This window comes from Ascaphus truei, chromosome 2 (assembly GCF_040206685.1).
Source record: "Ascaphus truei isolate aAscTru1 chromosome 2, aAscTru1.hap1, whole genome shotgun sequence".
Lineage (NCBI taxonomy): Eukaryota > Metazoa > Chordata > Amphibia > Anura > Ascaphidae > Ascaphus > Ascaphus truei.
This window is the reverse complement of record NC_134484.1, coordinates 328,199,983-328,225,803: the sequence shown is the minus strand read 5'-3', so window position 1 is coordinate 328,225,803 and position 25,821 is coordinate 328,199,983. Positions and strand designations below refer to the sequence as shown.

At 45.7% G+C, this 25,821-nt stretch overlaps 1 protein-coding gene and 1 long non-coding RNA gene across 3 annotated transcripts in view; one reads left to right on the top strand and one right to left on the bottom strand.

Annotated features, from left to right (window-relative positions):
- LOC142487382 (uncharacterized) overlaps positions 1 to 7,149 on the bottom strand; it is a 56,506-nt gene extending 49,357 nt beyond the window's left edge. Inside the window, exon 1 of the long non-coding RNA XR_012799213.1 lies at positions 7,133 to 7,149. This is a non-coding gene — a long non-coding RNA (uncharacterized LOC142487382). The remainder of the gene's footprint in view (positions 1 to 7,132) is intronic.
- The window catches only part of RALA (RAS like proto-oncogene A), a 69,272-nt gene that overhangs the window by 19,948 nt on the left and 23,503 nt on the right, over positions 1 to 25,821 (top strand). The gene's annotated exons all lie outside the window — the stretch shown is intronic.

The window sequence follows — 25,821 nt, the reverse complement described above, 5'->3', positions numbered from 1 at the left end:
CAGGGGGTCTCCGGAGCTGAACCTCGTTAATCTCAGCTCTGGGGGACCCCTGCTACCGTAGATACTTGCCCCCGTAGGGGTGCCAGTAGCTGCTATGGCTTGGTTAGCTGGGGTTCACGTAATGCCCGCTTTTCAAAGCTCCCGCGTCCTGCGGACCAATAGGAAGCTGTGACCTCATCCGGTGTGACTTCCTATTGGTCCACGTGATGCAGGAACTTGAAACTTACAGACCCGAGTGCCGGTATGCCCTGCATCTCTGGAAGCAGGGGGGTCCCTGAAGCTGAATAAAAAATATATATATTTTTTAAATGGCCACTTGTATTGCTCCTTTTTAAAGGGGTAAACATGCATTTTTTTTTTTTTTTAAAGCTGAAAAGTTTCCAAAAACAATACTCCAAATGGTCCCACCGTGTTCTGTACTGTATGTACATGGTTTGTTTTTTCCTCAGAACTCATATTGTACACCACATCAGCCAAACCATTCAGTCCTATGCAGGAAAAGGTGCCCATACTCTTTTCTATCTCACAGAAAAAAAAGCCAAACAAACAGCCAGCATTCCACGGGGCTTAATCGTAAAAAGAAGTTTGTTCAAGGGCGACATTACAAATGAATCATGATATTACATTTGTTCTAGCATATCAAGGATTGCTTTCTTAAAATGGTGGAGGGGGGGCTTTGCTGTGTTAATCAGAGGAACTGCTGCTTTTAAAATTACTCTGTCAACTGTGTCTTAACGTTCCTTCCTATTGTGCCCTCTGACTTGTAATCTTTCCGTACCACTGATCCGTCAGCAGCACACGGCACCGTTGACATCCCCACATTTATGAACCGCGCTCGCGCTGTGGTTTTCTTGGAAAGCTTACTTTGCGCTTTGGAACACACTGAGCTGCAGATAATCTTGACGCCTCAACACATCGTGTGCCTGGAAACGGACCAGCTCTGGATGCACATGCTGCGCACGTCATCAAGTTACATTCTGCTGTGAAAGGCTTGGCCACCTCCCACAGGAAGTGGCTGGTTTCTCCTCTTGTTTGTTTGTTTGTGTGTTTGTCTGCTGTGCAAGGAAGGCTATTCTGAGAGGAACGTGAAGCCAATTACCCCCCTCCCCCCCCGCCCCCCCCGTGGGAAAATAAACACGCTTCATGTTCTGTGTGTTTGTTTTCAACCGTGCGTTTCTCTGGAGGCAAAGCAGAGAGCCAACTAATACTAATTGGCAAATGCGAACTCTTGTTCGACCCCTTTTACAGTGCTGTCGGCATAGTACCCTGGTGAACTAATAGCAAAAATGTCTTGTTCGCTCTCTACCAGCGATAACATAGTAATGCGTTACTGGCAGTGAGAGGGTTAAAGCAGCAAAACATGTCAAATCTTATGATGGTTTTTAAAAAAAATTTTTTTAATAAATCAGTTCTGTAGTATTAGATAATAGTGACTTGTTTTTTTTGTTTTTGTTCAACTCTTAATGCCATTTTTTATCAGTTTTAAAGCGTCCTTTGATTTCTATGGCAGGCTTTATCCCACCTCCCCAGCAGTGCAAGATCTTTGCAACACTTTCCTGTTTGGGATCATTTGTTGCCAATGTTCCCAGCTGTTTGAGCTCTAAACTGTAACAATAGATAATGTTACTGTAGTAATATACGGATACATTGTAGCTGTTGAGGTACACTGACTGAATCAACCATTATGTTAGGCGCACAATCAGCATTTCGACCGATTTTTATAACGGGAGCACCAAACAATTGCTAGTTTCGGTAAAAATGTAGAATTATTATACATTATCACATACTTTACATATATACTTTTTTTTTTTTTTTTTTTAAGAGGGGGGGAGGGGTGGAGTTGGAAAGTAGTATTGCTGCTTTAATATGATATCTGTACGCTTTGCAGATAACAACCAGTAAAGGAGACATTATATAGAAAGAGGTTGGAGCATCACAACCGCACTTTAACTTTCGGTTACAATGTTTACAAATCTTTCTGGGATTAAAGCTGCAGTTCATGCTGCCGTTTAAAAAAAAAAAAAAAAAAAAAAAATATCTATGTCTATAAAACTGAAAGATTGTTTGTGTAGTTGCTGATTGGTTGGTGGCGGCTCACGCTGTGATTGTGACGTCACCCCACCCCGCAGGCCAAACAGGGCTACGCACACCTTCACCCTCACAGCCTCCTCACACCGTGAGAGCCACATGCCGTGAACCCAGACAATTTACCCTCCTGAGCCTCACATCCTGCTCGTCGAAGCCTGCCGCCTCACACCCTCGATCCAGCCGCCGCCTCACACCCGCCGCCCGCACCGCCGCCCCAGCAGTTTCCTGGCGCTCTCCCTTCCCTGGCTCTCTACCCCTCTCTTCCCCCCCCAGAGCCCGCTCCCACGGCTCTCCCACAGAGCTTACTCACCCACTCACTGACTAACCCACCCACTCGCCCAACCACCCACTCACTGAGCTCTGATGGGGGGGAAAGGAATTGGAGATGTGAAGGGGGGTGTGCCGGGCCGTGACCGAGGGGGGGGGGGAAACCCCGAGCTGTGAAGGGGGGGGGAAATCGCACATGTGAACGGGGGGGGGGGGGCGGAGCTGTGAACGTGGGGGGGTTGCATTCATGTGCAGCGGGGGGCCCAGATTTCTGTCAGTGAGGGGAGCGGGAAAATTAAATCCTGTGCAACGCCGGGTATATCTGTGTGCGTGTGTGTGTGTGTGTGTGTGTGTGTGTGTGTGTGTGTGTGTGTGTGTGTGTGTGTGTATATGTGTCTCCCATTCAATATGTGCATCAATACTATCTGCACAGTGACAAGTGATTAGCTAAGCTGCAGATCGGTCCGTTCTGTACTCGATCGCTTGCTCTGGGTTATTTAATTCAGTGGGCAATGTTGTCCAGCAATATTATGTGACTGGGCAGTTGCTAGATTCAATTGGTTCACTGCTAGAGAGGGCGGGGCCCAGGAGCCAGAACCTGTCAGAAGGGGAAGGGGCTGTCACTTTGGAAATGCTTCCTACATTAGAAACATCAAAAATGTCTTTAAAACATTTTTTTTTTAATGCTACAAGTATTTTCTCATAGTACAGAACTGATTTATTAAAAGAAACACACATGTAGGATATTGCTTGAACTGCTGCTTTAATGATCAGAAATATACAGGAACAAAGGGGCCTGCAGCATTCAAAATAAGAAAATTGGGCAAAAAACCTGCTCCCCCCCTTTTTTTTTTTTTTTTAACCTGATTAACCCTGAAACATGGTGCTCTTTCCTCCCTTTATCACATCGCTCTGCATATTAAATTCTTTATTCTTACTAGCAGTTTTTGCCAATGCTCTTGTTTTGAGCGCTGCGGGTCCCCTTGTTCCTGTATATTTCTGATTGGGCTTGCGGCTCGCCTTCCCACCTGTACCAGCACCGCTCCTACATTTATCCAGTTGGGGAGTACCCACCAGACCCTATATTTTTTTTTTTGTTTTTTTAATTGAAAGTCTTTGCCCTCACCTACAAAAATGTTGCTTGCACAAATCACCTTCATGGTGATGGAACTTTGTAATGGAAGTAGTGGTGTACTGAGTAGCCGGAATTACCCGGTACCCGGCACATTTCCAGCTACCCGGCACATTTCCAGCTACCCGGACCCGGCAACTGAGAAGTGGGCGGGTAATGTCAGGGCAGCTGGAAATAATCTAATTACTTATCTTTCTGACGACATCTAGGACCAGCAGCAGCGTTCCTGTGGCGGTGGCAGCATCGGAGATGTCTTCAGCCGGCGGGGGAGCTGCAGGAATCACTTCCACAGCACCGCAACAGGTAAGCAGTGGCTGTGTGAACCGCCGGGGAACCACGTGACCGGAGCAGGAGACGGAGCGTTCCTATTGGACAGCCGGCTGCTGCTCCGGTCACGTGGTTCCCCGGCAGCTCACACAGACACACTTTACCTGCTCCGGTGCTGTGGAAGTGATTCCTGCAGCTCCACCGCCACATGACTGCTGCTGCTGGTCCTAGATGTCGCCGCCACCCTGCAGGTAAGTTCCAAACCGGGTACCTGACCGGGTAGAACCTTTAATTTTGGCCGGGTACCCGTTGCCCGTTTTTTTTTTTTTTTTTTAAATGAGGACCTGGTCCAACACTAAATGGAAGTGATGTCCGTGTTGGCAGAAGCGGCCGTCGGTGTGCCTATGCGCAGCAGCGGCTGTTGCTCGCACATGCGCAGAAGCAGTCGGTGCCACTGTCACATGCGTAGAGGCCGGCGCTTCTTGCACATACGCAGAAGCATCCGTGGGATTTCGCCCAGGCACAAACGCACGTACAGAGGCAGACAGCCAGGGGGAAACAAAAACCACACTTTTTTTCACCGGGCGCTCTGATGGGGACTATGGAAACAGGTGAGGACACAACAATCAGTATGATAAACCTCTAGTTATAAATTCCACGTACACAATAGTAAACATATAAAATAGATTGAGAGTACTCGCTAATGAGTTTGAATTCGATAAGAAGGGATGACAATGAAGGGCATACAACTTCATGTATAACAGATATTGTGACTATAAAACTGATATACAGAATAAAATGACAAAGAAATATGTTACACACACAAAATATATATATTTAAAAAAACATGGTTTGTGTGCCGAGCACGCACGTTGTAAGTGAAACTTCTTTGCGTTTGGTCAATGGAATACTATTTTGATATTTATGATTTTGATTGATTGAATGAAACACTTTTGAGAGTTACAAATTCGAAGAAGTTTCACTTAGAACGCGCGTGCTCGGCACACGCCCCCTTTTAAAAAAAAAATGATTAATCTTCAGGTTATTAAAAAAATACTTCTGATGGTTACCAGTTTACATGTCATCTTTCGTTTTGAAGAAAATTGTGTTTATTTTGGTAACAATCTCTCCCTCCCTATTTTATAGAACAGATGTTATATGCAATACAGCTCAACCCCCTTATAACACTGTGCTTGGGGTCCAAAGAATCTCATCGCGTTATAAGCGGATCGCGTTAGAAATAATGTACAATTGTATGCAGTGTACAATAAAGTATTTAAGATACCAATTATCGTGTTGTAAAGTATTCCTAAATACAGGCATACCCCGCATTAACGTACGCAATGGGACCGGAGCATGTATGTAAAGCGAAAATGTACTTAAAGTGAAGCACTCCCTTTTTCCCACTTATGGATGCTTGTACTGTACGGCAATCGTCATATACTTGCATAATTGATGTGTTATTTACATCTATAACAGGCTCTATAGTCTCCCCGCTTGTTAACAGCTTCGGTACAGGTAGGGAGCCGGTATTGCTGTTCAGGACGTGCTGACGGGCGCATGCGTGAGCTGCCGTTTGCCTATTGGACGATATGTACTTACTCGCGAGTGTACTTAAAGTGAGTGTCCTTAAACCGGGGTATGCCTGTACAACATTGGGAGCCACGCTTGCATCGCGTTATAAGCGGATTCGCGTTGTAACGGATCGCGTTATAACGGGGTTGAGCTGTATATGACTTTTTTCAAATTACTCCTTTTTCAATTTTTTTTAAAATTAGGCCACAGTATCATTACTTTAAGCCACTTTAAGCACTATCCTCTACGTGTCAATACCTTCCAAGTACAAATAGAGAAACTCCTGCTATGGGGAATGGGTGTTGTGTGTCTAGTTGGCATGCAAGGTCTTAACCTGCACTATCGGTGTGGGAGTACGGGCAGTAGCTACCTTAGGCCGCGTCCATAGTAGAAAGCGCTAGCTTCTGCGCTTCCTCCTGACGGTGTCGCGCCTCAAATGCGAACTTATTTTTATTGCGAAGCGCCGCTCTCCCTGTTGCGCATGTGCATGCACTAGCGTGCTCACTGCGCATATGCATTGGCGTCCTAGTGTTTTTTTTTGTTTCGCCGCGAGCTACGTAGCTTGCGCCGTATCCTGCACTATGGACAAAGCCTAATGCGTTTCATACGGTATAGTCTTAAATACTGTTTCTCTTTATCAAAAGGGACCTGGTCACACGTCAAACAAGCTGCAGTGAGGGCACAATGGAGGCTGACACTCTCATTCTGTTAGCTGCCTTTCTCACTGATTATGAAGTCGCACAGATGGTGGGCGACACCTTTTTAGGAAACAGTCTTAACATCTTAACTGCCTGCGGATCCGGCAATGGGATGCTTTACAGCGCAGGGGTAAAATCGGCAATTGCCCTGCAAGGCGGAGTGTGAGCAGAGTTTTGCTCTTCAGTGGAATTAGCGAGGTGTGATTACATTTTGGGTGAAGGTGCAGTACCACCACTTAACAATATGTATTTGAGTTGCAACAAAGCATTGACTCACCTACACATTAACTGTACAATACAGGCTGGTTTTGAAGGCGGGGGGGGGGGGGGGGGGGGAACACGCTCTCTCTCTTACACACACTCACACACTGTGTGTATGTACTAGAGAGAGAGACTTGGTGAGTAAAGACGCTGATTCGGTAAATTACAACACTGAGTTTGCAGCAGGGGAACCTGGTTTAATTCCCAGTGTTGGCTCCCTGTGACCGTGGGCAAGTCACTTTATCTCCCTGTGCCTCAGGCACCAAAAACATAGATTGTAAGCTCATCTGGGCAGGGACTGTGTCTGTAACAATCCTATGTGCTGCGTACCGCGCACTATACTGTAATTGTGAAGCGCTTTTGCGTCCCATTGGGAGAAAGACGCTATATGAAATAAAGTGATACATCTGTAGCCCTCTCTCCCTCTAGTGTGAAGGGTTTACTGGTGCTGGCGTTACCTGCCAGCTCACAGGAATCTGAGCCTCCGATACTGGGAGACTGGGGTAACAAAGATACTGAGTGGCAGTGCCTCCACCTGCACGGGATCCCAATTGGATGAGATAACCCAGAGCAGGAACTATTAATAACAACCCACAGATTACAATAACAACCTTTTACTGTTGGAAATAACCATAAACGTATACATGCAATAGCAATACTAGAGGTTACAGCTATTGCCTCGCAGGGCGTGGTCTCACCACCGTGTACCCCCACACCGTGTCCACAGTACCATAGGTGTCCTTTGGTCACTTCACCCAATAAGTGTCCCCAAAAGATGCCCACCCCTCTAGGCGTGATCTGCGCCTTATTATGTTGGTGTTGGTGAACGTTTGGCGAACGCTACCTGCCGGGTGTGTCCACCCGGGCGCGCTAACGGGTAGAAGTAGAGGATCCGCCAACCCAACGATATCCTCCGCTGGATGGGATGCCTCCCGCTGGAGTAACTGCTGCGATGATGGTCGCTCCTTCTGTTGCAGCCTGGTCCCAGACTTCAGTAATAATGCTTCAATGACACAGCTGTGGCCCTAAGCTGGCTAACCACTAAAGGGCCTTCCCTACAGCAGCCACAAGCTTAGAGTGAGTTGGGGCCTAGGGGATTTCTGGCCTAGTGCAGGGGGTCACAGACCCCTGCACCTGTACAACCTCCCCTAGCTGCATCCCTGCTCCAACTGACAGCAAGCCCTCAGAGCACCAACTGTAACAACTGCCTTAGCAGGGAATCCTAACACTCCAATGCCCAGGCCTAGTCACCTGACTCCGCAGCAACCCCCCTTCTCCCAAGCTGCAGCGGATACTGTCATTAATAAAAAAAGCAAGTACACGAATCATAACAAAATATAAATATACTTCACTCAAACCATTACATATAATTTTACAGAGCTGGGGAACTGGACATGTTTGTGCTTTTCCAGAAGAACAAGACAAGCACTTGGATTTTAAGCTCTTCAGGGCAGGCACTACTTTCCCCAATATCTACGTTTGTGTACGAAGCCCATTATTCCTATGTACTTGAAGGGCGCTATATACATGTAACGCATTCACTGTTGCAGAGTCCGGCAGGGCACTGAAGATCAGTGTACTGCAGGCCCTTCTGGTAGGAAACTGTTTATGTAAATCCAATTTTGACATGTTGCAGAGCAGGCAGCGCTGTACAGTCAGGACATTGGATAAGAAGGTGACACTTGGTTAATGAACTGACCGCAAAATGTGGATCCTTAAATTCAAGGCAAGATGAGGCGATCTCTTCAGATTATTCAATGCGGTACAGATTCTAACTGGTTATGCCCCCAACCCCTCTCCACGTTGATACCCCAGTAAACACTGAATTAAGATGGTAATCACAAAGAGCCCGAGATTTGATAGAAATCCGTTTTTTAATCTAGCATTTTTTTTTCCTAGGCCGGAATCTCGCAAGAAATGTGCCTGCAGACATCAATCAGAAGCTCTGAACTGTGTCTCTTGTGCAAATGGAAGTGTGATTTTAATAGAATTGTACTACAGGGATAGGTGAACCACATTTATTCTCGGGCCCCGTCTCTCCAGTTTGATAGAATGAAGAAAAATAGCAAATGTGCACTAGACAATTGCAACTGCTGTATTTTCATTATAAACTTTCAGTTTTCCGACTACCGATGTACGGCACATAAAAATACCACTTGTGAGTACATTCACATCTCCAGACAGGTCTGGAAGCCTGCCTTTCACCATTATCTCTCGGCATACCGCGTTTCCACTGCAGCCAGGGATTCTGGGTAATGACATGCAAACGAGCTCACAGATGTCGTTTTATTGTCTCCAGACTTAAAAAGCTTAAACCCGCGGCTCTAGACATACCGCGATGTCACGGCTTTGGGGGGTCCATGCCTCCAGATAGGACACCAGCAGCTATAATTGGGGTGACCAGCTGTCCTGGTTTAGCCGGGACAGTCCCGAGTTTTTAATGGCTGTCCCGGTTTTTTAATAGCTGTCCCGGCTGCCCCGCATTCTTTAAAATGTCCCGGGTTTTTGTCGCTGTACCGTTTTTTTCCATCAGAGGGGAGGGGGGGCAGCAGAGAGCACAGAATGTAGGCAGAGAGGAGAGCAGGAGGAGAGAAGAGGCCGATCTGACTGCAGAGGGTGAGGGCGGGTTAGTGTCAGCGGAGCCTCAGCAGTGAGAGCCGGAAGTGAGGTGCCTGCTGCCAGTCAAGGTGGCTTCCCCCCCCCCCCATGCTCCAGAGTGAAAGGTGAGAGAGACTGTCGGTCTGTCTGTTGCTCTGTGTATGTAAGTGTGTGTCACTGGTTGTGTGTGTGTCTCACTGGCTTGTGTGTGTGTGTGTGTGTGTCACTGGCTCTGTGTGTGTGTGTCGGTGGCTCTGTGGGTGTGTGGGTCAGTGTCTCTGTGTGTGGGACTCTGTGGCTCACTGGCTCTGTGCGTGGGTGTGTGGTTCAGTGGCTCTGTGTGTGTATGGGTCAGTGGCTCTGTGTGTGTTTGTGTCAGTGGGTGTGTGTGTGTGGGCAACTGGCTCTGGGTGTGTGGGTCAGTGGCTCTGTGTGTGGTTCAGAGGCTCTGTGTGGTTCAGTAGCTCTGTGTGTGTGTGTGGGCCAGTGGCTGTGTGTGGGGGCCAGAGGCTGTGTGTGGGGGCCAGAGGCTGTGTGTGGTTCAGTAGCTCTGTGTGTGTGGGGGCCAGAGGCTGTGTGTGGGGGCCAGAGGCTGTGTGTGGGGGCCAGAGGCTGTGTGTGGGGGCCAGTGGCTGTGTGTGTGTGTGTGTGGGTCAGTGGCTCTGTGTGCGGGTCAGTGGCTCTGTGTGCGTGTGTGTGTGTTGGTCAGTGGCTCTGTGTGTAGGTCAGTGACTCTGTGTGTAGGTCAGTGGCTCTGGGTGTAGGTCAGTGGCTCTGGGTGTAGGTCAGTGGCTCTGGGTGTAGGTCAGTGGCTCTGGGTGTAGGTCAGTGGCTCTGGGTGTAGGTCAGTGGCTCTGGGTGTGTGTAGGTCAGTGGCTCTGGGTGTGTGTAGGTCAGTGGCTCTGGGTGTGTGTAGGTCAGTGGCTCTGGGTGTGTGTAGGTCAGTGGCTCTGGGTGTGTGTAGGTCAGTGGCTCTGGGTGTGTGTAGGTCAGTGGCTCTGAGTGTGTGTGGATCAGTGGCTCTGAGTGTGTGTGGATCAGTGGCTCTGGGTGTGTGTGGATCAGTGGCTCTGGGTGTGTGTGGATCAGTGGCTCTGGGTGTGTGTGGATCAGTGGCTCTGGGTGTGTGTGGATCAGTGGCTCTGGGTGTGTGTGGATCAGTGGCTCTGGGTGTGTGTGGATCAGTGGCTCTGGGTGTGTGTGGATCAGTGGCTCTGGGTGTGTGTGGATCAGTGGCTCTGGGTGTGGATCAGTGGCTCTGTGTGTGGATCAGTGGCTCTGTGTGTGTGGATCAGTGGCTCTGTGTGTGGATCAGTGGCTCTGTGTGGGTGTGTGTGTGTCGGTGGTTCGGTGTGTGTAGGTCAGTGGCTCTGTGTGGAGATAACATTTTTTTTTTAGATCTATTTATTATATGTTTATCTTTCCTTTGGCTGCATCCTCCCCTCCAAATTCCGTCAACATGGCTGCGCGACGTCACGTAATGCACATTGACATAACAACGAGACGCTCTGTGACGTCACGCGGCATCAAGTTGCCATGACAACGGGAAGCATTATGGTCATGGCAACATGTCACCGCCTGACGTTAGTGTCGCGTTGTCATGGCAACGGGGTGCATCATGTGATGTAATTTGTTTTATAAATAATTTTTTAATGTGTCCCGATTTTTCACTTTGAAAATCGGGTCACCCTAGCTATAATCCTCCGGTACCGGGGCAGTTGCCGTCCCTCTGCTTTCCCCGGTGCCAAAAACAATACGGCTTGAGAGAACTGTACCTCTGGGAGCAGCACAAATCAACCAAATCCTTATTACACTGGCAGCGAGATTTTCTGGTGTGTCTTCAGCCCCCCACCCTTTTTTTTTTTTTTTTTTTTAATATTTTGATAAAGATCAATTGAAAAATCTATAAATATGAATGTCAAAAAAATCAAATCAGAGAATCTTAGAAATTAGATTTTGCAAAAACTGTTCTATAGCTTAAAGGAGCAATCAAAGCGGGCGTTTTTTTTTTTTTTTTTTTTTTTGCGAATTTTTATTTAATTTCAAATGTATTCCTATTGGCTCACAGGATGTGGGAGCATTTAAAAGTGGCCAAAGGGAGGAGCGGCGCAGTGAGTAAAGACACTGACTGGCACTGAGTTTGAAGCAGGGGAACCTGGTACAATTCTCGGTGGCATCTCATTGTGACTTTGGGCAAGTCACTTTATCTCCCTGTGCCTCAGGCACCAAAAACATAGATTGTAATCTCCACGGGGCAGGGACCTGTGTCTGCAAAATGTCTCTGTAAAGTGCTACGTAAAGCTAGCAGCGCTGTACAAGAACATGTTGTTATTATTATTATTATTTCTACGTGATCCCTGCTAGCCGAGCATAGTGGCTACCGGCGCTCCCTACGGAGGTTAGTATCTACAGAAACTGGTTCCCCGGAGCTGAAATGAATGGGGGAGACACCCTGCTTCAATCTTGTTTGGGGGGGCGGGGGGGGAAGGGGGAAATCACCCGCTTGAATTGCCACATTAATACTGACCAATTGCTGTGTTTTGCTATTTTGTAACAATCTTTCCTCATTTGCTGTCGTTATCGGGCGTCAAAGCATTGTGTATTTGTTCTATTTCCTTCTAGCAGTTATGGTGCCTTTTGCAGCTGAAGTATAAAATAGGTAGTGCTGGAACCCGCTGACACGTTGCAGGCTTGACATGTTTTGACTAAAAAAAATTGAACTAAATGACCCAAATGTATGAGCAGAGAAACCCATATAGAAATGGACTAAATCTGTGATATTGGCTGTGCATTGGGGTTTTACCCTAAGTCAGCATGCTGCCTTTCTAGACTTGTTATTAAAAACCTGGAGAACATCTCATAACACGGAGAGAGAGGAAAACATGGATATATAAACCCATGCAAACCTTTGTTATGTTGAACACAGGCCTTAATTGGGGAAGAGGGGATTATGCCTCATTCTCTTGTGTAAATGCATTGTTCCACTTACTCTCTTTACTTCAGTGAAAATATGCTATGTAATGAGACTCCCTGTTCTCTGCCAGTAGGGCAGACACCACACACCATTCCTCACCTATTTACATTTCCTTTTTAGCAATGCGCTTTGTCACACAAACTATTTGCATCACACCAATTACCATCTGTATATCTAGTCGTACTATAAGGTGAGCCTTGTGTAAATATGCCATGCTTCTTTCGGAAACATTTGCCAGAAGGAAGGGCTGGCACTATTTATTTTTTAAAACATCAGTTGGCTATTAAAACAATGGTGGGCTCCGGGACTTCAACTGCCGCAGCCTGCTGTCTCTCCAGAGCAGAGGTAGTGGAGATGCAGCTGGTTTGGCACATAGCTTCTCCCCACTCAGCTTCTTAGTGACACACAATGCTACTCTCCTCTGCTAATCACTAGTTCCCAATGTAACAAGAGAATCAGTACAAGATTCTTCTGCCTGCAATAATCCGAGAGGGGGAGAAGCTGCAATGTCCCCTCTGTCTGTGCACTATATATCTAAGGCCTTGAACATGGTCAAAAAGAACGTGCTGAGCCGCGCTGAGGGGAAACATTATCCCTATCAGCGCGGCTTTAGATGGCGCTTCTGCAGGCGTGCGGAGGCGTTTTGAAATTTCAGCCGACAACCCAATTTTAGTTTTCCCGCTGAGGGAAGCGCAGGGCCGGTCACGTGACTGCCAGAAGCCAATGGCAGTCCGTGACGTGGCGCGCTAGCTCCGCCTCCAGGCCCGCCTCCCTCCCGGCACACAAGCGCGCTCGCTGACGCTCATGCAGGGACACGAAAAATCTCCTGCTTGAGCAGGAGAGCATGAGCGGCAGCGCTGCTCAGCACTCTTACCTGCACCATGTCAGTGGCCTAAGGGATAGTGTGTGTGTGTGTGTGTGTGTGTGTGTGTGTGTGTGTGTGTGTGTGTGTGTGTGTGTGTGTGTGTGTGTGTGTGTGTTTAATTGAACAATTAAAGACATACATTTTTTTTTTTTTTTGGGGGTTGAATATTTATATGTTGTTTATGTACAGTACCTTTTTATAGATACTCTGATAGCAGCACCCTCCCCAGTAGTCTGGCTTACACTAGATAAGTGTGCACCCCAATCCCTTCACATAATATACTAGCTGTACCCGACATAACATACGCCAGTGCTGAGTTGTACTCTTGTATATGTTCTCTGTAGTTATTTGCTTCACGTGCATCCCTTGTAAGCAGCTCTCGTAATCAAGTACAGGGGTCTCAGACAGTGGCTCCCAGTGAAACGTTTCCATCATGACCGCATTTAGTGAATTTATTCGATGTGTATAACTCGTCGACAATTTCTTGCATTGCAGTACTCACAGTTGTAACACATTTCCTATTTCATGCTCTCCCACTGTGATTACAGCTTGTTGTTTGTTTATTTGCATCCGTTACTTCCATTTGATTAGTTCTACGGCATTTCGCTCTTCTCATTTCCAATCGTTCTTTTCTTTTTTCCAATGTTCTCTGTCCATCTTCATCGTCGTAGAGCTTCATTTTGGTCTCTTAGGCTGCGCTTATAGTGCCCGGCGATGTGACGCCGCTCCAAAAGAAATACATTGAATCCGCCGCATGCGCTTATAGTAAACGCGACGTAGCAACCCAAAATTTTGAAGTCAGTGAAATTTGCTTTTGGGAGAGACAGTCGCCACATGTGACTGGTTTAGAGACAATCACAGAGCGCCTATTGCACTCTGCCCTCCCCCTTCGTGACGTCACTGGCCTTGTCGCCAGCGACGTCGCTCAAAACTAAAGTTCAACTTCCGCCAGTGGCGACGGGTGACGTCATCGGTTGCGTTGACGTCGCCGGCACTATAAAGACGGCCTTAGTCTATTTGATGTCTCCTCTACTGTTTCATTAGCATTTTTTCTATGGTTTCTCCGAGCTCTAGCACATTTTTACACTTTGTAAATCTTTTACACACTGTATTAAGTTCAAAAACGCTCATCCTATTTCTTTTACGCACTGTTCATATAAGGTTACATATGTGTTTAATTTTACATGTTAGTGTGCTTTTTCTTAAAACATTATTGTTTCTTAGCGACCCTGTAACAGCTGAACCTTTTTGTATTGAAACGTATCTAAGCCTTTTTGTAAGAGATGTGTGCAGAGGTATGCAAATGGAGACTGTTTTAGGATGAAAGTAATAATAAGGCTTTATTGCCTGTTCCTTTAACAATGTAAACACAAAACATAAAAGAAAAACCTGCTCCACTTTGGAGAATAACTAGGCAGTACTGTATATGCCCTATCTAACTGTGTGGGTAACTAGGCTGATTACCACCCCAAACAAATATACACATACACAACAGTCTGTTGTTGCTGTAGTGGAAGGTCTCTCTGTCCTCCTTGGTCAGCACCCTTGTGTGCTAAGGCACACTCTGTCCAGGTATAGAGAGGTCTGGTCTGGTCTTGTCTTGCTGTAAGCATACAGTCCTTCTGTGACGTCATATTTTTCTCAGGTCAGCCCAGTTGTGGGCTAAGGATATCTCTGCTCTGTCCATCTCCTCATGTCAGCCGAAATGTGAGCTAAGGAATCTCTCGCCAGTGTCTCACATGAGGCTTTTTACAGAGCTCTCATTAGTCCAGGTGGAGACTAGTTAGTTGAGTGGCTGCAATCAACCATCTCTCTGCTGAATTCTCAGAGCTCTGAGGCTGCTTTAGGCTGCGCTTATAGTGCCGGTGACGTCACGGCAAAACAAATGTATTGCCGCCGTCGCGTGCGCTTGTAGTAGAAGCGTCGTAATCGCTGAAAGCCAAGTCAATTAGATTTTTCCAGCGACCGCAGCGTGACGGCGCTGTCAGCCTTATTTAAACCGGGATATGTCCCTTTTACACTTTTTTTTTTTTGTTTCAATTTTTTTATTGGTTTGCTTACATGTCATCACAATTGACCTTTTTACACTTTTATTTATAGATATATAAATGGACATATCCCTTCAACTATAATAATATTTTTTGTTCTATAGCGCTAACAGGGTACTGCGCTGTACATAGACTTTTTGCAGACACGAGTCCCTTCCCCTGAAGAGCTTAGGCCGCGCTTATAGTGCCGGCGACGGCGATGCGAATTCGCCTAAAAGCATTGCCGCCCACGTGCGCTTATAGTGCACGCGACAAGCGATGGAGCGACGTCGCCATCGCCAAAACCCGGCGCCGGCAAAATTTGATTATTCAAGGGCCGTCGCGTCACGTGACGGCACTTGAACAAATCAAATTGCGGGAGTCCCGCGATGCCGCCGACCGGCGAAACATAAGTTACGGCGACGGGTTGACGTCACCCATCGTGTCGGCGTCGGTGGCACTATAAGCGCGGCCTTACTCTATGATTTTGGTCACAAGGAGTTGACAGCAGGATTTGAACCCGCCTCCCCTGCTGCAAACTCAATGTCACAAATTTTACCAAACATTTGTTCTTTTATTACAAAAGCCTTTTTTTTCTCTCCTATCGGAGGCGATTCTAAAACCTTTTTAAATCAAAGCATTTCTCCCCGCCCCCCCCAGAAACCTATAATTTTAACTCGTAGAATGTTAGTATCTTACCCCTGAGAATGTCCTGCTCTTTAAAAAATACATGTTTTCTATTGTTAAAAACAGTAAATGTCTTAATCTCTAGCTTCCGAGGTCACCATTGTAACCTTTACGACTGTACTAGGCTCCAGGGAGAGCTTCATTTTCACCTCCTGGATACTTAATATTTCAAATGCTTCTCACCTGACCGAAGCATCAGATTTAAAAAAAACAAAACAAAAACAAATGGCGATCGTTGCACAGACGAAAGAAAAAAACAAGGCTCGCCATTGATTTGTACAACTCGCCAATGACTGCTCTGAGGTTGCCGACTCGGAGCGCAGAGACTAATTCTCAATAGACGATCCAGTAACAAAGGAGGGAGAGGGACCAACATGATTAACATAGACTGAAGGTCAAATCTTCCCGCTGTTAATCAATGATTCTGTTTTTCTAATATATTGCTGTGGGATTTTGAAAGATATTCAGCATTATTCAATGCACCATGTTTATTTGCAGGAGAATGTATGCGATGTGGTTTTAACCATCTCGGCACCTTTTGGGCCTGCAACATGTTTCAAACACGCTTTAAAAGCTGTGCGACCCAGCAGCCATACACTTAGAGGGATCCCCATTACAGTGGAAGGATTAGACGCAAAAAGTTGATGCGCTAAAGGGGGTATGTATCTAGTATCGCAGACTGGAGCTTTGCTCCAAAACTGGCCCATATTGCTTCATTTGTGACTAGATCAATTTTATCAAGGTTGATTTGCTCCACTTGAGCCATTGAAGTTTTTTTGGGAGTGCTTGAACGGAGGAGTTAGGGAAGAGGAGAGAACAAATTGAAACCGTTGTCTGGAAAGTTGCACCTAGAACGTGTGCAGTTTTCCTCTCTTTGCACCACATAACACAGCCTGATTGAGGCGGCGTTGGCTTCTGTACAGAGATCTGTGTCAAATATAGGAAGCTAGCTTAGAACGATTTACTGTATATGTTTCACTGATGGCAAATTGACGCAGATGCTAAAGTGTTTGACGCAAACTGCACCCATTGTTGCTACATTATCCCTCCCCACCCCCCCAGGAGGGATCGTTTCAGCGTAATTTCCCAGAGTCCTCTGCTGCAGTGGATGCCCTGTATGCAGTGTGATTTATGGGGTAAGTCAAGTCCGGGGATCTCTGAGACGTATGACTGTGCTCTATTATTAAAGCTGCCGTTCAAGCAATATCCTACATGTGTGCGTTTTTTTTATATATACTGTATATATATAAATCAGTTCTGTACTATGAGAAAATGCTTTTAAGCATTTACATTTTTTTTTTTAATTTTAAAGAAATGTTTAATGTATTCTAATGTAACAGGCACTTTGTAAATGGTTGCTATAGGATCCAAAGTCACATCCCCTTCCCCTTCTGAAACGGCATCACCTTTTTGAGCCCTGCCCTCTCTAGCAGTGAACTAATTGAATCTAGTGCCTGCCTGGTCACATGATCTCCCTCACAGAACTTTAGCTGTCAGAGCAGCAGAACAGGACACAAGATGCATTTAGTGAACCCCCAGCCGAATCTTCGCCGATCGATCACATGAGAACGGATTGATCGGCAATTTAGCTAATCTCTTGTCAGTGTGTTTGTTTTTTTTATAAGCCGCGTGAACTGCAGCTTTAATATAGATTCTGATACAAAAAAAAAATGTAATCTTCCTCTATAGTTCCCTACATACCTGCTTCTGCTCAGTGCAGGACAATGTGTGTGGGAGCTATTCCCAGGCAAATGTGCTCAGCCTTTATCCAACTAAAAAAGAAACAAGCGTTCTGCAGTGCCAGCAGAGAGATTAGATACCACTCCTTCAGCGCTGGAGGACACTACAATGCTGTGTATTGTATAGCATTGTAAGCCTTTTCTACCAGGTAGCTTTTGAACTCTCTGGCTATAGGGGTCCATGTTAAAATGGATAAGAAGCAAAAAGTGACGCACTGTGAATGCTCATTTGCATGTCATTTCCCAGAATCCCTGGCTCTAGTGGAAGCACTGTATGCTAGGAGATAATGGTGAAAGCAGGGTTGCAGACCTGTCTGAGACGTGAATCTGCTGACCAGTGATATTTCTATTTGCAGCCCAGATCCACAAAAAGGTGCCAGGCTTTCGGACACCTTTACTTCCATTCATATGAATGAGTAAAGGTGTGCTAATAAAGCTTAGAATCCTTTTGTGTATCTGGCCCTTGAAGGCTTGATTAGAGATGTTTGCAAGCCAGGAGAAACTTACCTATTTTGTGTCACAAAAATATCAGGAAATTCCACAAGCTTTTTATACCCCCCCACACACATCTTTTAGTAAAGCGCTGTATACACTGTGTGCGCTTTATAAAATTTATATTTACACACATACACACATCACTAACATTCAGGGACCATTTAACACCGTAAGTCATAAATCGCATACTACAAAGGGGGGAGGGATAGGCCTCAGTCAGATACATTCCAAGATGCGCTGTTTTTAAGTAAAAACCCTTGCGTGCTTTATTCATTGTAACATCGCCGGAAGAAGAGATCAGTGTAGCTCAAAAGCTTGCACAAATAAAAGCATTTCGTTAGCCACAGAACGGTATAGTTTATTCGTTTTTGGTCGTACACACACGCACACACGCAATTGAAAAAAATCCTTAAAACCACAAATGAATCCTCTCTTCCCAATTCCCCGTTTCCCAAGAGTTGTGTCCAGTTCTGTAGTATTAGTTAATAGTGACTTTGTTTTTTTAATTTTTTTAAATTCAACTCTTAATGCCAGTTTTTAATGAGTTTTTAAAGCATTCTTTGTTTTCTATAGCAGGTTTTTACCCACCTCCCAAGCAGTGCAAGATTTTTGCAACCCTTTCCTGTTTGGGATAATTTGTTACCAATGTTCCCACCAGTTTGAGCTGTAACAATAGATAATGTTACTGAGTTACACTGACTGAAGCAGCCATTATGTTAGGCACACAACCAGGATTTTGACAGATTTCTAACAGGAGCAGCAAACGATTGCCATCTTGGGTAAGAATGTAGAATTATTATGCATTCCACATGCTTTACATATAAAAATAATAATAACGTTGGAAAAGTACTATTGCCACTTTAAATATACATTTTGTGCCTGAAAGTCGGTGAAAATGTGTTACTCCATGTGCAAATGAAGATAAGCTATGCGGATAAGTTTTTTTTCTTCCCCTCCTTCACGGGATAATTTATGCAAATTGTCCCCGAGCCGTTTGAATAGCCCTGTGGGTTTCCTAAGTTAGTTTTCGTACAGATAGAAAATCTGAAAATACTAAACTCAAACGCAGAAGAAGGAACTGAATCCCTGAACTCCCAGGAGGATTTCTAGTACAGAGGGTTACAATATTGAATGTAAGGCATTGTTGCTGAAGTTTGATGTTGGCTTGGCAAAGGCTAGTTCACAGGCTTGACAATGGACTGTATCCATGCAAAGGAAAGTGGGCTTCAACTTGCTGCGCCATTGTGTGCTTGCAGCTGGCTCAAATGCGCGGACCTTGTTGATCAACGTCATACAAAGCAGAGTGTTGGCCATGGGCGGTCGTACTACCTCAGACCAAAGTTTTTGACACCGAAAATGGAGGCGAAAAGGTGTGTGATAACGTTGCAGTATTTAATACACGCCATCATGTGTATCATATATTACTCCTCCCTGACGCAGGGTTGTAACTACAAGTCAGCCATCTGCCAATGGTGGTGCCATTAGCCTTTCCCGGGCCCACATGAGCGTACCTGGAACATTGTTGGCACTGGATGATTTTTATTTTTTAAATTGGAGGGGGGATGTAAACGAGATCACCCCTACACTTCCGTCTCCGACATCTGGGTCTCGGATGCATCGTGTGATCACCCCTCCACTTCCGTCTCCTGGGTCTCGGATGCATCGTGTTATCACCCCTCCACTTCCGTCTCAGGCATCCTGGGCCCTGGTTGCATCATGTGATCACCCCTCCACTCTGGGATCTGGGGCCCGGTCGCATCACGTGATCACCCCTCCACTTTTGTCTCCGGGATCCAGGGCCCCGGTCACATCATGTGATCACTCGCTGAGCAATCGCATCCTGCGCAAGTTTCGGAGGTCTTGCACTGTAAGGTTTAAGGTCATTGGCAGGTTAAGCTGGCTGGCTACTTCCCAGTTATGTGACAAAACTGAAGGACCCAGCCAGCCTGCTGACATCCGGTAAGACCTCCTCTTCCGGTCCCGCCGTCGGACGCGACCACTGGAGCCACACTGGTGAGAGGAACAATACCGGACGATCGGGCTGATGCTGGGCTGTTTTTCAAAGCTGTATCGTGAGTGTTATTTTGTTTTTTGTACCTAATAAATCTTATTTGCTCACTCACCGAGTTCGGCCCTTTTCTTTCAATTTGGGCACCCGGGAGAGAAGCAACTCACATACTGCCTCCACTAGGAGGGTGAGAAAGCCATTCATTGCTTCTGGCAGCATTCCGTGAAGGAAAGACTGCACACTAGACTCTGCTAACCAGCCCCATTATCCTTTTTAACCCCAGACCAACAGCAGGCTATACAAACACACGGAAGCCCTGCTAGTCATCCACATATTGCACATATTTTGCATCTGCCCACAAATAGCTCAATAAACCACACAATTTTATTTAAGAATTTTATTTAAGAAATTTTCTCTTTTTAAAATATTTTTAATAATATCAATTATTTTAAAGGAAAACTTTTTTACTCTCTATTGTACTGTTTGGCTACCAAAACACTAATTTTGTGTTCCATATCTTCTTATCTCTATGTTTGAGCAAAATCCCGTGCGCTGACCAACCCTCTATCTCCACTACTTCCCAGTTATGCCCGGCCAATGAAGCTGCCCCGGGGGACGAGGATCATATCAGTTTTGCCAGCGTCGCTTCTCGTTCTTCAGTCTCCGAGAATTAAATTTTGGGAAATGAAAAAATAAATAAATAAAGAAACCTAACGGAAATAACTGGCAGGCCATTTGGAACAAAAAAAATGTGGTGTACACCCTGCCAGTGCTTGTTTGTATAATGTTAAACTCCCGTTTACATTGCCCAGAATTGCAAACTGATACACCTGGGCAGAAATTGAGCAAAATAACTTTAATACATTGAGTCTCCGGGCTTACTCCTTAAACTGCGATAGTGCTGATCGGGGTACAGTTGCGGGGAAGCTTCCCATTGACTTCAGTGGGAGTTTCTGTCTGATGGTGCCCAAATCTGCACTATCGCAGTTGAATAAATATTAACCATAAGCGACAAGGGATAAAAAGACAACTGTGGAGCAAGATTGACAAGATTTTCCTTGTTACATAGGCCCCTTTTGAATACGTAGTGAAGCTATCTTCCCCCTCAAGAAGATTTCAGCTCCATTCAATTGATATCTTCATCAGAATGGGGCATTTTTCTGAATTTTTGATTGATACTATAATTAAACGACATTATTGTGTATTTCTAAAAACAGGTTTTATTAAACATGAAATTAATAAACAAGCTCTTTAAGAACTGGTAAAGGAGCAATACACCATAACTAATCTCCATTTAAAAAAAAAAAAAAATTAATAACAGATTTGGAACGGGGTTTTTTTTTTTTTCAGCGCTGAATCACCCTATTTACAGCTCCAGTGACACCCCCCTTGGTTGCTGAAATACTTACTGGTGAAGTTACCGGTCTTACATTCTGGTTTTTAAGGGGGGTTTAAATGGCCGTCTAATAGGAAGCCACAAACGACGATGTTGTGACTTCCTATTGACCTGAGATTTGGCAGCCATTTTGTTTCTCCTGGAAAGAGATTTCAACCCGGCAATGTCGCCGGTAAGTATTATCGGAGTTCCAGGTTCTCTGGAGCAGAAAAAAATGGTGCCTGACTGTGGGCTCCCACGGCAAAAATAAATGTGTTAAAAAAAAAAAAAAAATAGGGTAATTGCTACTTTAGCACGGGAGGGGGATCTTGAGGCCTGGAGTTGAGCAACACTGCAGTTTAACATATACACCCACTAGCTCCCATCCATGAATAAGTAAGCTTTCTATATCTTCGACTTGGTTTTAATCCCTTAATGCCTGAAGAATCAGGAACCCAGTGCATTGGAATGCATTACTGACCCCTCTGGCATTGAAAGAGCTCAATTTAACCACTTAATTTCTCTTCCTTAAGCAAGATAAAGTGTTGATGTCATCCGTACAGCTGCCAGCTAAGCATTTGTCTGCCCTTGTGAATCTTTGTTTTGCTAATATCTGCCAAAATCATTATTTGTTGATCAGATGTGAAGGATTCTGGGATGCCGTATCTATAGAGAGGGGCGAATCACCTGTCGAAATTCAGTTTCGTTTTGCCCTTTTTTTGTTTATTTTTTATTTCAGAAACATGTTGGGTAAAAAAAATTTGCATGGTTTTCCCTACATTTTGTGCTTGCGAATATTCGCCTGTAAGTGAAAGTTCTATGTGCGAACTTCCGCTGATTTTCACATTTTCGAGTATTCACATTTTAAAGAACCTAGTGGTGTGTGTTTTTTTTTTTTTTTTTTTTTTAAGAAGTGCTAACTTATTTGCAAATATTAGAAAATATGAAAACCCACCAATTTCACAGCGATCTTAAATGTTGGAGAAAAAAACAATGCAGAAAATCTACATCCGTATTTAACAAACTTTGTCACATCACAGAGTCCTTCATTTGCTGCTCTGTACTTCCATGTTCTGTTGAAAACTTGCCTTTATTATTCTGTTTGAATTTTTTAATTGTTACAAAACCATAACGTAAATAAATATATTTAATATATGCCCGTGGACATCTCAAATATATTAATAATGTAACATTGCTCAAACAGAATTTGATCAAATGGCTAACCGTAAGAAGCTTAAACTTAATTCACTAGTGTATAACAAATGTAGTTATTAAAGAGGAGATTAACCTTAATCAGAATCTATAAAAGGGAACAAAACGGGCCCTCTTTGGTTTAGTGTAAGTAACATTTATGGTCAGCTGCCATCTTCAAAACACCTGTCATCCAATCAAATTAAAATAGTACCTGATAATCAATTATGGTTGGCATATGCCAGTGATTCCATGTTTTGCTAGAGCTAGGGACCACTTTATATATGTGTGAAGACAAACAGACAATGTACTCTTTTGTTATACAATGTTATTGTCCTCCTTATGTCACCTCTGCTACTAAAAGGGGGATATCAGGGATGTATAGTCCCCTTTGAAGATGGCACCCAGGGCCTCTGGTAGTTCTGGGTGCTATCACCAGATATCCATAAGATAAACATATGGTTCCTTACTGGTTTTATTACCCCCACAGACCTGGCCACTCTTAGGCAGGTCCATACTGCCTTCATCCGCGCTGAGGCGTGCGCGTCCTTGATGTCACCCACGTGAAGCGGGTGCGTTTTTCGGACATGCTAGATGCAATGTTGGGGGGCGTGTCAGTGGCGTCACGGAGCTGCTTCGCTTACATTGGGTGAACCGCTCACGTGACCTGTCTGTCGCGCTGTGTAATGTTTTAACTGATTTCTCGCGCTATTCGCGCCACCTCCTGCTGTCACCCGCGCGGTCTATGCCTTAAGGCAGTGTTTCCCAACTCCAGTCCTCCGGGAACCCCAACAGGTCAGGTCTTAAGGATATCCCTGCTCCAGCACAGGTGGGTCAATCGGCCACCTGTGCTGGAGCAGAGATATCCTAAAGGCCTGACCTGTTGGGGTTCCCTGAGGACTGGAGTTGGGAAACAATGCCTTAAGGCAGGGGGGCGCAACCTTTTTTCCCTGCGCCCCCCTGACGGCTGTCCCCTCGCTCCCGCGCCCCCCCCAACCCCAACTTACCCGCGCTCCGGCGTAATGACGTCACGTTGCCATAGCAACGTGACGTCACATGACCTCGCAGCGTCATTTTGACGCCGCGTTGCCATGGCGACGCCGGGAGGAAGCCGCCGGAGCCACGGGTAAGTATGGTTTACAGAGGCCCTGCAGCTCCCCCGGCACTTAATTTAAGTGCCTTCGGGAAGCGCGCGGGGCCTCTGTAAACCCCGCGCCCCCCGTCGGCAGTCTCGCGCCCCCCCTGGGGGTCGCGCCCCACAGATTGCGCACCGCTGCCTTAAGGCAATGTGATCGCGCGGTTTGCGGCAGCATGGCCTTAGGCCCGGGCCATGGTGCTTTCGCCCGCACTGAGGCGTGCGGGGGCTTTCCCTGGCCATGGTCAACGGGGTGTTCCTAGGGACGTCACGGAGGTGGTTCGCCCTCATTGGGCAAACCGCTCACGTGACCCGCATGTCGCGCCAAGAAATCAGTTTCAACTGATTTTCTTCCGCAACGCGTGCCCCCTCCGGCCTCCGCCCGCACGGTCTATGGGCGCGATCACTGCCTTTAAGCAATCTGATCGCGCCCCGTGTGGACGCCTCCGCGCGGTCTCCCATTCCATGGACTCAGCCTTTAGGCTTCACCAGAAACTATGATCTAAACATACACTTTTAAAATTTGATATTAACTCGAGGTGAAGTTAACCCTTTGTGCATTATCGTTGCACTGCTCGGTGATGGTGTATCTGAAAGATCATAATTTGATGCACCTGGCCAAAGACAGACAGGCTGTCTACTGGTTTAATCTATTGGTATGATGCATTGTGGGTGTGTTAGTCATTGTAGCTTGATTTTATCCGCTGTCCCTTATCTGCATATTATGGCTGTCACAGTCCAGTCCTAGCTGGGTATACATTCCATGCAGGTAAATGGTCTTGTTTCTTGGGGCTACAAAACCAAGACTGCATGTGTGTGAGCCTGGTAACGAACGTATGGACTGGAATTCTCACTAATCTACCGTAAGATCTTTGCTAATCCTGAGTGCTTAAAAGTGCAGTCCCCAGTCACAATTTACTGTATAATGGATTTGCAATTTAGTGAAAGCACTTAACCACTTCACATCTCTACTATATGTAATGGTTAATAATTACCTAATTACAATAGCTTTCTAAATGTAAGCCTAATCACGGAAAACACAGTAACGGAGAGAAATCCAATACATATAGCTTTTGTCAGGGGCTAGTTTTATTGTGATTCATAGCTAACCAGAGTCTTACAATGCAAAAGGTACTCCAAAGTTGCAGATACAGTATCAATGTTTCAGCTTAAAATCATTTTTTTCCCATCAAATATTCTTTAGTGTAGTGAAATATTTGTTTGTTTTATACAAACTAAAGAACAACATTTTTTTTTTTTTTTTGATCAGCTAAAAGAAAAAAGGCCTACTACCCTACTCCTAGATTGGGAATGTTAAAGTGTACAGGCATACCCCGCTTTAAGGACACTCACTTTAAGTACACTCGCGAGTAAGTACATGTCGCCCAATAGGCAAACAGCAGTTCACGCATGCGCCTGTCAGTACGTCCTGAACAGCAATACTGGCTCCCTACCTGTACCGAAGCTGTGCACAAGCGGGGAGACTATAGAGCATGTTACAAATGCGTTATTAACATCCGTTATGCACGTACATGACGATTGCAGTACAGTACATGCATCGATAAGTGGAAAAAAGGTAGTGCTTCACTTTAAGTACATTTTCGCTTTACATACATGCTCCGGTCCCATTGCGTACGTTAATGCGGGGCATGCCTGTACTTGACTATTTCAGTTCTACTACATGGAATCTAATATAATAAAATACAAATAACAGTGCAGATATCCTTGCTTTATTCTTGGAGCTCGAGAGAGAGAGCCGTCTTTGTGATTAATGTTGGTGACACTGGCAGGCTGAAGAGCAGTGAGAATTCTAACTGAACTGATGTTTTACACAGCCGCAGTAGTCCGGAAAAGGCAGGTTTGTGCATAGATGGGCATTACCATCACTTCAATAATGTTGCTTGTGTTTTACGTGGTGTTCTACTCGCGCGCACACATTTTCTGCACAAAAGAACACTTCTGTGTGAGACAGACGTTGGCGGGCCGAGGTATATTAACAATAGTGCAGGTGTTGTTGCTCCCGTTAACACGACGCATTGTGTTAAATCGGACGCGTGACAAATGGCGCACGCCTTAATGTTTATTTCAATAGAACAGCGCACACCTTTGCCTCAAATGTCGCACCGGCGTTGGTGCAACGTGTTTCTTTTCACAGCAGCAATAATGTCTGCTGCATCTGTTTCTAGGGCCTCGGCCAGGCAGGGAACGGGCGCGCTGCACTCTGCTCGGCCAGGCGATTCGCTCACGTGACGCGCTTGCGGGCAGCAAATTCAAATTTGCTTTCTTGGCTAGCAGCAGCTAAGCGCCGAGCAGGCGCGCCCGCCCGCCCGCTCACACTGGCCACACACATTGTCGCAATGTCTCATCGTGGCGTGCGTGAGCGCGCACGCCCGCTTAGCACCACCCTGTACGAGGCCTAAGGAGTTTTTCACCCTTTTT